Source organism: Hypanus sabinus, chromosome 4 (genome assembly GCF_030144855.1).
Source record: "Hypanus sabinus isolate sHypSab1 chromosome 4, sHypSab1.hap1, whole genome shotgun sequence".
In the NCBI taxonomy this organism is placed as follows: Eukaryota; Metazoa; Chordata; class Chondrichthyes; order Myliobatiformes; family Dasyatidae; genus Hypanus; species Hypanus sabinus.
In genome coordinates, this window is record NC_082709.1 from 148,045,217 (window position 1) to 148,059,298 (window position 14,082).

The following is a 14,082-nucleotide window of genomic DNA, read 5'->3' on the forward strand; positions in this document are numbered from 1 at the left end:
TGGAAGTGTGACGACAGCCCAGCAGTCCCCACTGATTTGAAGCAAACAACACATTTCTCTGTAAGCTTAGATGTGATGTACATGTGTCAAATAAAGCTGATCGTTAAAAATAATCTCAAGATATTGGCTCTGTGCAAGGAACAGGTTGGCAGAACAGGTGTATTGGAAGTTATGCAGGAATTATTGAACTGCGAAACATTTTTCATTTGTTAATTTACATTCAATCTAGAACTTTCATGCAGAAATTGTTATGCCAAAATTCTCAATGTTGCTGGTATTGTCTAGTTAGCAACACAGTAACAGCCGAATGTGCACTGTGAGTAGTACAGACAGAGTCCAGAAAGGGGAGGCTGGTTTCTGTGACGAGCTGACCTGTGTCCACAACTCACTACAGTTTCTCACAGAAGCAGGCTGAATAGTTGCTGTACCAAGCCAAGATGGATCTGGACAATGTTTTCTACTGTGCCATCGATTTAAAAAAAATAGTGAGGTTCAAAGGGAACATGCCAAATTTCTTTAGCCTCCTGAGGAAACATAGAATCATAGAAAACCTACAGCCCAATACAAGCCCGTCGGCCCACAATGCCAAACATGTACTTACTTTAGAAATTACCTCGGATTACCCACAGCTCTCTATTTTTCTAAGCCCCAAGTACCTATCCAGGAGTCTCCTAAAAGACCCTATTGTATCCGCCCCCACCACTGTTGCTGGCAGTCCATTCCATGCACTCACTACTTTCTGCGTAAAAAAAGAAACAACTTTTCCCTGACAACTCCTCTGTACCTATTTCCAAGCACCTTAAAACTGTGTCATCTCATGTTAGCCATTTTAGTCCTGGGAAAAAGCCTCTGACTATCCACGTGATCAATGCCGCTCATCATCTTATAAACCTCTATTAGGTCACCTCTCATCCTCCATCGCTCCAAGGAGAAAAGGCCGAGTTCACTCAACCTATTTTCATAAGGCATGCTCTCCAATCCAGGCAACACCCTTGTAAATCTCCTCTGCACCTTTTCTGTAGTTTGTACATCCTTTCTGTAGTGAGGTGACCAGAACTGAGCACAGTACTCCAAGTGGGGTATGACTAGGGTCCTATATAGATGCAACATTACCTCTTGGCTCTTGAACTCAATCCCACGGTTGATGAAGGCTGATACACCATATGCCTTCTTAACCACACAGTTAATCTGTGCAGCAGCTTTGAGCATCCTATGGACTCTGACCCCAAGATCCCTCTGATCCCCCACACTGCCAAGAGTCTTACCATTAATTCTATATTCTGCCATCATATTTGACCTACCAAAATGAACTACCTCACACTTATCTGGGTTGAACTCCATCATCTGCCACTTCTCAGCCCAATTTTGCATCCTAGCAATGTCCTGCTGTAACCTCTGACAGCCCTCCACACTATCCACAACACCCCCAACCTTTGTGTCATCAGCAAACTTACTAACCCATTCCTCCACTTCCTCAACCAGGTCAGTTATAAACATCACGAACAGAAGGGGTCCCAGAACAGATCCCTGAGGCACTCCACTGGTCACCAACCTCCATGTAGAATATGACTCATCTACAACCACTCTTTGCCTTCTGTCGGCAAGCCAGTTCTGGATCCACAAAGCAATGTCCCCTTGGATCCCATGCCTCTTTACTTTCTCAATAAGCCTTGCTGAAATTCACATACACTACATCCATCAATGTACTCTACCTTCATCAACGTATTTAGTCAATACGCTACCTTCATCAATGCATTTAGTCACATCCTCAGAAAAGTTCAATCAGGCTCATAAGGCACGACCTTCCCTTGACAAAGCCATGCTGACTATTCCTAATCATATTATACATCTCCAGATGTTCATAAATCCTGCCTGTCAGGATCTTCTCCATCAACTTACCATCCACTGAAGTAAGACTCTCTGGTTCATAATTTCCTGGGCTATCTCTACTCCCTTTCTTGAATCAGGGAACAACATCTGCAACCCTCCAATCCTCTGGAACCTCTCCCGTCCTCATTGATGATGCAAAGATCATTGCCAGAGGCTCAGCAAATTCCTCCCTTGCTTCCCACAGTCACCTTGGTACCGGTGACTTATCCAACTTGATGCTTTCCAAAAGCTCCAGCATATCCTCTTTCTTAATGTCTACATGCTCAAGCTTTTCAGTCCACTGTAAGTCACCCCTACAATCACCAAGATCCTTTTCCATAGAAAACACTGTAGCAAAGTATTCAGTAAGTACCTCCACTGCCTCCTTCGGTTCCATGCACACTTATCCACTGTCACACTTGGTTGATCCTATTCTCTCATGCCTTGTGCTTTTGCTCTTCGCATACTTGTATTACCTGCCTGTCCTCCCTCTCACACTGCATAGAAGCACTTTCTCTACTTGTGAGCCAACCACCCCTTCATCCATCACAGAGTTGATGCTTGGACAAGTGGTTAAGGTGTTCGTCTAGTTATCTGAAGGTCGCTAGTTTGAGCCTTGGCTGAGGCTGCGTGTGTGTCCTTGAGCAAGGCACTTAACCACACATTGCTCTGCGATGACACTGGTGCCAAGCTGTATGGGTCCTAATGCCCTTCCCATTGGTGGTGTGGAGAGGGGAGACTTGCAACTTGGGCAACTGCCGGTCTTCCATAAAAAAAATTGTGCTCTAGAAACTTTCCAAGGTGCAAATCCATGGTCTATCGAGACTAACGGAAGCCTACACTACTACAGACATCCATCCCTTCAGTTCGGTTCCAACCCCCAGCAATTCTAATTTAAACTCTCCCAACAGCCTTAGCAAACCTCCCTGCCAGGACATTGGTCCCCCTCGGATTTAAGTGTCACCCGTCCTTTTTGTACAGGAAGTAGAGGGCATGGTCTCTAAGTAGTTGGACTATGACAAGCAATTGGTGCTCTTCACTCATAGAAACTTAAAGCCCTCAACCTCAGCACCATTGCTGTAGACAGGAGCAGGTGGCCCTCCCACTTCCTAGAGTCGATGACCAGCTTGTTTCTTTTGCTGCCATGCAGAGAAAGGTTGCTGCCATGATATCATGCTATCAGGATATCTATCTCCTCCCGGTACTCTGATCCGTCGTTATTTGAGACACACCTCACTACAATGGTATCATCTGCAAACTTGTAAATGAAGTTAGAGCAATATCTGGCCACATAGCCATCAGAGTATAGAAAGCGAAGTAGAGGGCTGAGGACTCTGCCTTGTATGACACCAGTGTTGAGGATCAGAATGACAGAGGTACCGCTGCCTATCCTTGCTGTTGGTCAGGAAGTCACAGATCCAGTGTAAAGGGTCCCAAGTCTCTCTTTCTCCCTATTTGATGACAAATGAGGGGGGGGTGACTTTCCAAAAGTTGATTGCTGGGAAAGTTCTCCTTTCTAGTATTTAAGTCTGGGCAGAAGCAGGTTACTTGTACAGCAATGCCATTTTCTCTTGGAATTCTTGCTTTTTGGGAAATATTTTATGTCCTTCCTGTTATCTCTCCCATATGGATAACTTTAAAAACAAGTCTATTACCTGATCAATATTTCTATGGATAGTTGCGAGTAGCTCAGTTGATTGTTGTCACCAGACCTGAGTACAATGATATGTGTGGCATGACTTCACCTTTTAAGTGAATTCAAAGGAATGAGATATCCATTGTAACATAGCCATATAACAATTACAGCATGGAAACAGGCCATCTCAGCCATTCTAATCCATGCCAAATGCTTACTCTCAGCTAGTCCCACCAACCTGCACTCAGCTCATAACCCTCCATTCCTTTCCTGTCCATATACGTATCCAATTTTACTTTAAATAACAATATCAAACTGGCCTCTACCACTTCTACTGGAAGCTCGTTCCACACAGCTACCACTCTCTGAGTAAAGAAGTTCCCCCTTGTGTTACCCCTAAACTTTTGCCCCCTAACTCTCAACTCATGTCCTCTTGTTTGAATCTCCCCTACTCTCAATGGAAAAAGCCTATCCACGTCAACTCTATCTATCCCCCTCATAATTTTAAATACCCTTATCAAATCCCCCCTCAACTTTCTACGCTCCAAAGAATAAAGATCTAACTTGTTCAACCTTTCTCTGTAACTTAGGTGCTGAAACCCAGGTAACATTCTATTAACTCTCCTCTGTACTCTCTCTATTTTGTTGACATCTTTCCTACAATTCGGTGACCAGACATGTACACAATACTTCAAATTCGGCCTTACCAATGCCTTGTACAATTTTAACATTACATCCCAACTCCTATACTCAATGCTCTGATATATAAAGGCCAGCATGCCAAAAGCTTTCTTCACTACCCTATCCACATGAGATTCCACCTTCAGGGAACTAGGCACCATTATTCCTAGATCACTGTTTTCTACTACATTCTTCAATGCCCTACCATTTACCATGTATGTCCTATTTTGATTAGTCCTACCAAAATGTATCACCTTACACTTATCAGCATTAAACTCCATCTGCTATCTTTCAGCCCACTCTTCTAACTGGCCTAAATCTCTCTGCAAACTTTGAAAACCTACTTCATTATCCACAACACCACTTATCTTAGTATCATCTGCATATTTCCTAATCCAATTTACCACCCCATCATCCAGATCATTAATGTATATGACAAACAACATTGGACCCAGTACAGATCCCTGAGGCACACGACTAGTCACCGGCCTCCAACCTGACAAACAGTTATCCACGTCTACTCTCTGGCATCTCCCATCCAGCCACTGTTGAATCCATTTTACTACTTCAATATTAAAACCTAACGATTGAACCTTCCTAACTAACCTTCCATGTGGAACCTTGTCAAAGGCCTTACTGAAGTCCATATAGACAACATCCACTGCTTTACCCTCATCAACTTTCCTGGTAACCTCTTTAAAAAATTCAATAAAGATTGTCAAACGTGACCTTCCACATACAAATCCATGTTGACTGTTCCTAATCAGACCCTGTCCATCCAGATAATTATATATACCATCTCTAAGAATACTTTCCATTAATTTACCCACCACTGATGTCAAACTTACAGGCCTATAATTGCTAGGTTTACTCTTAGAACCCTGTTTAAACAATGGAATGACATGAGCAATATGCCAATCCTCCAGCACCATCCCCGCTTCTCATGACATTTGAAATATTTCTGTCAGAGCCCTTGCTATTTCTACACTAACTTCCCTCAAGATCCTAGGGAATATCCTGTCAGGATCCAGAGGTTTATCCACTTTTATATTCCTTAAAAGCACCAGTACTTACTCCTCTTTAATCATCATAGTTTCCATAACTTCCCTACTTGTTTCCCTTACCTTCCACAATTCAATATCCTTCTCAATATCTCCCCCATCTCTTTTGGCTGCACACATAGCTGTCCACTCTGATTCTCTAAGGAACCAATTTTATCCCTCACCATCCTTTTGCTATTAATTAACTGCAGAAACCCTTTGGATTTATTTTCACCTTACTTGCCAAAGCAACCTTCAATCTTCTTTTAGCTTTTCTAATTTCTTTCTTAAGATTCTTTTTACATTCTTTATATTCCTCGAGCACCTCATTTACTCCATGCTGCCTATACTTATTATAGATATCTCTTTTTTACCGAACCAAGTTTCCAACATCCCTTGAAAACCATGGCTCTCTCAAACTTTTAACCTTTCCTTTCAACCTAACAGGAACATAAAGATTCTGTACCTTCAAAACTTCACCTTTAAATGACCTCCATTTCTCTATTACATCCTTCCCATAAGACAAATTGTCCCAATCCACTCCTTCTAAATCCTTTCGCATCTCCTCAAAGTTAGCCTTTCTCCAATCAAAAATCTCAACCCTGGGTCCAGTCCGATCCTTCTCCATAATAGAAATCCAAGAGACGCTGGCTGGCCTAATAAAAACTGATCATAAGGGCCAGAAAGCAATAGGATAACCTAAGCAATATCTTCTTCAATTATGCTTTTATGGCTTTGGTGAATCCGATAATGCATGGCACAGTATCCTAGGGAAACTACAGTTGATGTAGATTGAAAAAGGAAGATATAGAAAAATCAACCAGCAATACTCACAAAAATCAGGATTTTCCTCTTTGGTTATATTGTGAGACTCCAGAAATACTCATTTTAGGCTCAAAGGATTGGCAAACTAAATAGATAGTTTAAATATTTAGAAATCATCCCAAATGTTACTAGCAACAATTTATTTAATTCAGTATATACCTTCTTTGTATTGTATATCTTTAATGAGATAGAAATAGAAAATACCAGCAGAGCTATTTATACATGTCAATGACTGCTGTCATATTGTCTGAATTCTAATGCTGATATTTTGCACTTGGCTATCCCTGACTTTTCTAAAAGCTGTTAACACCTTCTAAAATCTGCATTAACTGAACTTGGGCATTTTTGTGATAATCTGTAAAATAACATAAAAGTGCAGATATATTCTGTGGATTCCCCTGCTGTTGATGTTTACCAGAGATAGCTTTTCAGAAAATCCCCTTCTCTTGATCAGGTGCTTTTTACATTAACGGCCAAATGGGTGCAATGTGAAGGTGCAGAAACAAATGAACTGAAAAATGTTCTAGCTACAAATGAATAAGCACATACCCACAATGAAACCTGAAAGCAAAAGTGAATTTTGTGAGAAATACTGGAGCGGAATGCAGTCATAAACTCCTTTGCTAATCTCCATAAATTATTGATTTTCCAGAACGGTTTGGCATGTGTTATCAGATAAACAAAGATAACACTAATGTATAATTGAAGAAGAAATTGTTTAGAATACCTTGGAGAGCTGATGATCAGCAGTTATAGGGCTAGATAGACTCCCTTGGGAGTAACAAAGGATGTTGACTCATAGCTTTGAAATTGTTTGGAAGGTATGTATACATCACCATTACATGAAGGTTTTAGGCGATGCCTGTTTAATCTCCACCATAATTTTAGAAGGAAAAATAGATACTGTCAATTTTAAATGTTATTATATAGGAAAGTTGTAAGATTGGTGAAAATGACAGCCTGCTTAGAGGAGTTGATTCAACTATATCATTGAGTATGCCTGACAGGTTAGTAGTTTTTTTCCTTCTCTTCTTGGTTCTGGCTTCCAATTTTTAGAACCATCTTATAGGCAAGTCTTAGCTTTTTCTTGTCCAATAAGTATTAATCCTGACATTGAAGTCAGAGTTCTGCAGTAGCAAAGGGAAACCCTTCCCTGAACTTGTTTAACGTGGATATTCCAAGCCATTACATTTTGAATCATAGGTTCACAGAAACAGAAGCACAGAAACATTTTATTCGGTCCACTGAGTCTGCATCAATCATCAAATGCTTAATTACACTCGTTTCATTTAATTCTGCCCACATTCCTTTCAACCTCCCCCACTCCCCTACAGAGGAGACAACTTACAATGCCCAATTAATCCACTAGCTCTTTTGTGTGCTTTCAGTGGCTTCTGATTATCTATTACTGGAGGTTATTTTCCCATCTCACTTTCCATTTTCTTTAAACACGTGGAGAACCCCAAAAGAAACTCATTTATTCACAGGGAGAACATGCAAAGATGGTATTGGAAGTGAGGATTGAATACAGGTCATTGGATCTTTGAGGTAGTAGCCCCTACAGTTGTGCCACTCTGTTACCATGACACAGTTTCACTATACGGCCACCTTTCAATGGATTATTCACACAAAGTGAATTATTGAATAAAAGTGTATGTATTAATAAATAAGTTACTTTTCAAATTCAATAGCCAAGAATTTCCTTAAAACGATTTATGCATACCTATTGCACAATTTAACAACAAGCCCTTATCTGAAAGGAATGGGATGATGCTTGATGCATTTAAAATGAAAATTAAGGTATTTTTAAAATCAAATTTGAGTTCTTTGTTATTTGCACTGCTGGATTTTTGAGAGCTTCATCCTGCAGAAACATAGAAGTGTATGGAACAGAAATGGACTCTTGATCCACCTCAACCTCGTTGACTGTGATGTATATCGACACTAATCCCATTTGTCCACATTACGCTGTATTCCTCTATTTCGCTCTTATTCAAGTACCCATTCAACTGTCTCTTAACCGTCGGAATTGTACCTGCCTCTACCACCTTGTCTAGCAGCCTTTTCCAGATAACCGCCACCTTCTGTGTGTAAAAAAAACTTACCTCTCAGATCTTCTTTAAATTCTTCCTCCTACTGTACCATAAACATGTGTCTTCTAGATTCCTCTGACACAAGGAAAATAGTCTATCAATCCTGTCACTGGTGTTCATCTTTTCTAGATCTCTAAGTCTCCTAAGTTCCAGTAAGAATAAACCCAACCTATCCAATTTCACTTTATATTCCAGCTCTACTTTCCAGGCAACATCCTAGTGAGCCCCTTCTGCTCCCTCCCTGTTGTCACCTTGCCCTTTCTGTGATGATCACATCCATACATAATATTCTAAGCAATTGTTTGTATGGCTAGGAAGGGAGATGTTTCAATGATAAATCTTTTATGGTTTTACCCAGTATGTATTTGAATTCATCTGTCTCATCATTCTGGTCTCTTTACTTCTTTAGGTGTAGCTTCAATGGCAACTTATCTCTACATTATCTTCATCGCATTGGGAGTGATTGCACTGGTTATTATTTTGAGATTGCTTTATTGTTGCATCAGTAAAACAAACAACTGCAATTTAAAGAAGGTGAGTTTATAATTAAGTTTTAAAACCATGGAGTCGAAGTCAAGCATAATTTAATGCATGGACATTTCAAACATAAAATTAATTTGGACAGTTACAATTGATATCTTGGTGGGGATGAGCCTCAAAAGACAAGATGTTAATAAATTGTCACTCAATGTGTTGACAGTGGGTTGTTTTTAATATATGACTTGGGTCAATGATAAATTTTTCTCAGTAAATTTTGTAGAATTCTGATGTGCTGATTTGACTTTTATTTGAACATTGATCAATATGATCATCTATTTGCAGCTCTGGGACATGGCTGACCTCTGTCCCTGCTTCAGCTGATACTGTTGGTGATCTTTACACTATTCCATTGTTCTCTTAGCCACTCATTCAGAATGGGATTTCTCATATATCTTGCCTTTGGTCCTCTTTTTACACTTTCTTAGGTGTCTTTCCAGATTGAAGATGACTTGCTTCCACTCTGGTTCCGTGGGTTCTAATAAGGCCAATGTGAGAACTATGGATTCTTCCATACATGTGTAGGTTCCTTGCGTGTTCTTTCTGTCACTTAGTTCTGAGGGCTGTGAATGGGCTCAGCATTCCCAATAGTATCCCGAATGCTCCTTTAACACTTTGAACTGTCCTGGATCAGAGGCTCCCAGGAGGCAGTGAAAATGTTGCACGTCTTTAATCACTTACGTACAATGTGTGTTCAGGTTCCTTGCCGTTCGGCGTGGGCGATCATGTCTCTTCATCCATCATGGTCCCTGGCCCTCCGAATTGTAGTTGTTGCCTCCCCTGTTTCTAACCATGATGTTAATCCATCTATCGTTTTCATTCACTCTCTGCCTCTGCTTCTTTTTCCTTCCAGTTGTAACTAAATGTTCTAATGTCTCTCTTTGCATGATCTGTCCAAGGAATTTTGATTGCTGTTTTCTGATTTTTTTAAGTACTGTACATTTTGTTTTTGTTCTCTGTAGAACTTCTTCATTGGTTATCCTGTCCATATATGATATGCATAGCGTTCTTCTGAGGAACCACATCTCTGCTGTATTGATTCTTTTTTCCATTGCATTTATGATGGTCCATGACTCCCAGCCATACATCAATATAGGAAGAAGGTAGCAGCTGAGAGTTGTAAGGCGGATGTCAATTGCTATTTTCTTGTTCGTTAGGATGTTTCTCATTTTTGTAAATGCTGTTCTTGCCGTTACTATTCTTGCTTTTATGTCTGTTTCACATTTGCCATCAGATGTTACCCATGATCCAAGGTAATTAAAGTTGTTAACTTGTTTCAGGATTTCATTTCCCAATACGATCCTACAGTTTGGGATATCAGGTTTCTTTGATATTACCAGTACTTCAGTTTTCTTTTTGTTTAAGGGTAGGCCAAGTCTTTCACTCTCTGTGTTGATGGTAGGTACTAGTTTCTGTAAATTTACTTTACTGTTTGCTATCAGTACTGTATCATCTGCATAGCGGAGGTTGTTGATATTGTATCCTCCTATACTTATTCCAGGTCGGTCTTGTCTGGTTCTCATGATGATTTCACTATACAGGGAGAACAGGTCTGGTGATAGAATGCAACCCTGTCTGACTCCTTGCTCTATTGGCTGATATTCACCAATCTCGTTGTCTATCTGTATGGCTGCACTTTCTTGCCAGTGGAGATTCCTGATTGTTCTTAGATCTTTTCCATCGGTATTAATATCTTTAAGCATTTTCATGATGACTTGGTGTTTCACTGTGTCAAAGGCTTTTGTGTGGTCAGTGAAATAGAAGTATACGAGGGGTGATTGATAAATTGTTCTTCTATTGATCTTTCAATAATATTCCTGAGAATATAAGTGGCGTTTGATATTCCTTTGCCTTCGACAAAGCCGCACTGTTCTTCAATGATCTCTGGTTTAGTTTTGTTTCTTATTCTGAGCGTGATGAGTCTAAGTAGAATTTTTGTGAGGTGGCTCGATAAACTAATTGTTCTGTGTTGTCCACACTCTGCTGCACCTGGTTTCTTAGGCAGTGCAATGAATACTGCCTTTAAAAGATCTTCTGGTACTTTGCCACTGTTGTATATTCCATTCAATAAGATTGTTAAGTTCTCTGCACCAAAATCTTCTAGCGCTTCATACAGGTCAACTGGAGAGTTATCTGGTCCTGATGATTTCCCCTTTTGCATTTTCTTCATAGCATGTTCCACTTCTTCTTTCAGTATTGCTGGGCTCTCGTCGTTGTTGCCAATATCAAAGTTGTCCTCTCGGTCTTTGTCATAGTATAGGTCTTTGATGTATTCTGACTATCTTTGCATTATTTTTTCCTTTTTCCATAATTGTAGATCCGTCTTTTGCTTTTATACATCCTGTCGTTGCCCCGATTCTTCCGATTTGTGACCTCTTTGATCTCGTCATGCATACGTTTGCTGCTGTTGGTCTTCTGCAATTGTTCAATTAGCTCAGATTTGTCCTCATGCTACTTTTCTTTTGCTTCCTTGCACCTGGTTGTTATCTGTGCATGTAAGGATATGTAGGCTTCTTCGTTTTCCTTACATTTTCTTCTTTGTTCCATAAGTTTCAGAATTTCTTCTGTCATCCATTTTTTTTTAGCTTTTTTCTGTTGTTTGGGAATCACCTCTTGTGCTGTAGCCACAAAGTAGACTGCAGATGCTGTGGTCAAAGCAACACATACAACAAGCTGGAGGAATTCAGCAGGTCCGTCAACATTTCAAGCCGAGACCCTTCGTCAGGACTGAAGAGGGAGGGGGCAGGGGCCCTATAAAGAAGGTGGGGGGAGGGAGGGAAGGAGAAGGCTGGTAGGTGCCAGGTGAAAAAACAGTAAGAGGAAAGATCAAAGGGTGGGGGGGGGGAGCAGGAATGTAAGGGGAAAGCACTGTGGGTAGTAGAAGAAGGAAGAATCATGAGAGAGATGATAGGCAGCTGGAGGAGGAGGCAGAGTGAAACTGGGATGGGGGAAGGGAGAGGGAGGGAATTACTGTACCAGAAGTTGGAGAATTCAATGTTCATACCAAGGGGCTGGAGACTACCCAGACGGTACAGGAGGTGTTGCTCCTCCACCCTGAGTTTGGCTTCATCATGGCAGTAGAGGAGGCCATATAGGGACATATCTGAATGGGAATGTGCAGCAGAGTTGAAGTGGGTGGCAACTGGGAGATCCTGTCTATTGTGGCAGATGGAGCGGAGGTGCCAATCTGCGTCAGGTCTCGCCGATGTAGAGGAGGCCGCACCAGGAGCACCGTATGCATAGATGACCCCAACAGACTCACAGGTGATGTGTTGCCTCACTTGGAAGGACTGTTTGGGGCCCTGAATGGTGGTAAGAGAGGAGGTGTAGGGACAGGTTGCAGGGATAAGTGCCAGGTGGGAGATCTGTGGGGAGGGACGTGTGGACCAGGCAGTCGCAGAGGGAACGATCCCTGTGTAAAGCGGAGAGGGGTAGAGAGGGAAAGATGAGCTTAGTGGCGGGGTCCTGTTGAAGTGGCAGAAGTTGCGGAGGATAATATGCTGGATCTGGAGGCTGGTGGGGTGGTAAGTGAGGACACAGGGAACTCGGTCCCTGTTGTGGTGACGGGAGGATAGTTGAGGGCCGAATTGCGGGAAATGGAGGAGATACGGATGAGGGCATCATTGATCATGGCAGAAGGGAAACCATGATCCTTAAAGAAAGAGGACTTTTGAGATGTCCTGGACCAGAAAGCCTCATCCTGGGAGCAGATGCGGTGGAGACGGAGGAACTGGGAATAGGGAATAGCATTTTTGCAATTGGCAGGGTGAGAAGAGGTATAGTCGAGGTAGTTATGAAAGTCAGTGGGTTTATAGAAGATGTCAGTGGACAGTATGTCTCCAGAGATGGAGACCAAGAGATCGAGAAAGGGGAGAGAAGTGTCTGAGATGGACCAGGTGAATTTGAGGGCTGGGTGGAAGTTAGAGGCAAAGTCGATGAAACTGAAGTGCTCAGCATGGGTGCAGGAAACAGCACCAATGTAGTCGTCAATGTAGCGAAGGAAAAGTTGGGTAGCAGTACCAGTATAGGTTTGGAGCATGGACTGTTCCACATAACCAACGAAGAGGCAGGCATAGCTGGGGCCCATGCGAGTGCCCATAGCTACAGCCTTGGTCTGAAGAAGGTGGGAAGAGCCAAAAGAGAAGTTAGTAAGTGTGAGTACCAGTTCCACCAACCAGAGGAGTGTGGTGGTGTTGGGGAACTGGTGAGGTCTATTGTCAAGTAAGTAGTGGAGGGCTTTGAGGCCTCCTTGATGGGGATTGGAAGTGTATAAGGATTGGACATTGGAAAATGAAGCAGTCGGGACCGGGGAACTGGAAGTTATTGAAGAGGTGGAGGGCATGGGATGTATCCCGGATGTAGGTGGGGAGGGACTGAACTATGAGTGACAAAATGGAGTCCAGGTAGGCAGATACAAGTTCGGTGAGGCAGGAGCAGGCTGAAACTATGGGTCTATCGGGACAGTCAGGCTTGTGGAACTTAGGGAGGAGGTAAAACCTCTTGTGCTGCTTGTGTTCTGCTGTCTCTGAGATTTTCCCATTGCTGTTCTATAATAGTGATGTTTTATAGAGCCTCGAATTTGTTCTTCACTGTTATTTGAAATTCATTTTTAATGTCACTGTTTTTTCACAAAAATCCCAAATTCAGCTTTGGCTCTACTCTTGGCCTTTTAAGCTTTCTGAGTCTCAGGTACATCACGCTGATTATTGGTACATGATCACTGTAGCAGTCTGCACCCAGATATGTTTTGCATGATTTCAGAGCATTTCTATACCTTCTCCTTATAAGTATGTAATTAATCTGGTCTCTGGTGTTATCCCCTGGGCTCTTCCATTTCCATAGTTTTCTCGGGTGTTGCTTGGAGACGGTATTACCAATTATATAATCATTTTCTGTGACCCATGAAGCTAGTCGTTCACCTTTCTCATTTCTCTCACCTATGTCGTAATGCCCAATATTGTCCTCGTCCCTGGTCTTGCCTAATTTTGCATTGAAGTCACCTTGACTAATGGTATTTTCTGAGCTTTTACATTGTCTTAATGCTGTTTCTAATTTGTCATGGAATTGTTCGATGTTTTCTTCACTGCTGTCTGCTGTTGGGGCATAAACTTGAACGATGTTAATGTGAAAAGGTTTTGCATGTAGTTTCACAAGTAACATTCAATCTGATATTGTCCATTAGCCTTTTATTGATTTTGCATGTTCTTCATCTAACATAATTCCAACACCTTTTTCATGTCTTTCTCCTCCTGAGTAAATGATGGTATATCCCTCTGAGCTTGTTTTACCAGCTCCTTTCCATCTCATCTCGCACAGTCCCAAGATGTTGATTTTTAATCTTTCCATTTCCTGTTTGATGTTGTCTAGTTTACCAGGTTGTTTAAGGGTTCTTACATTCCAG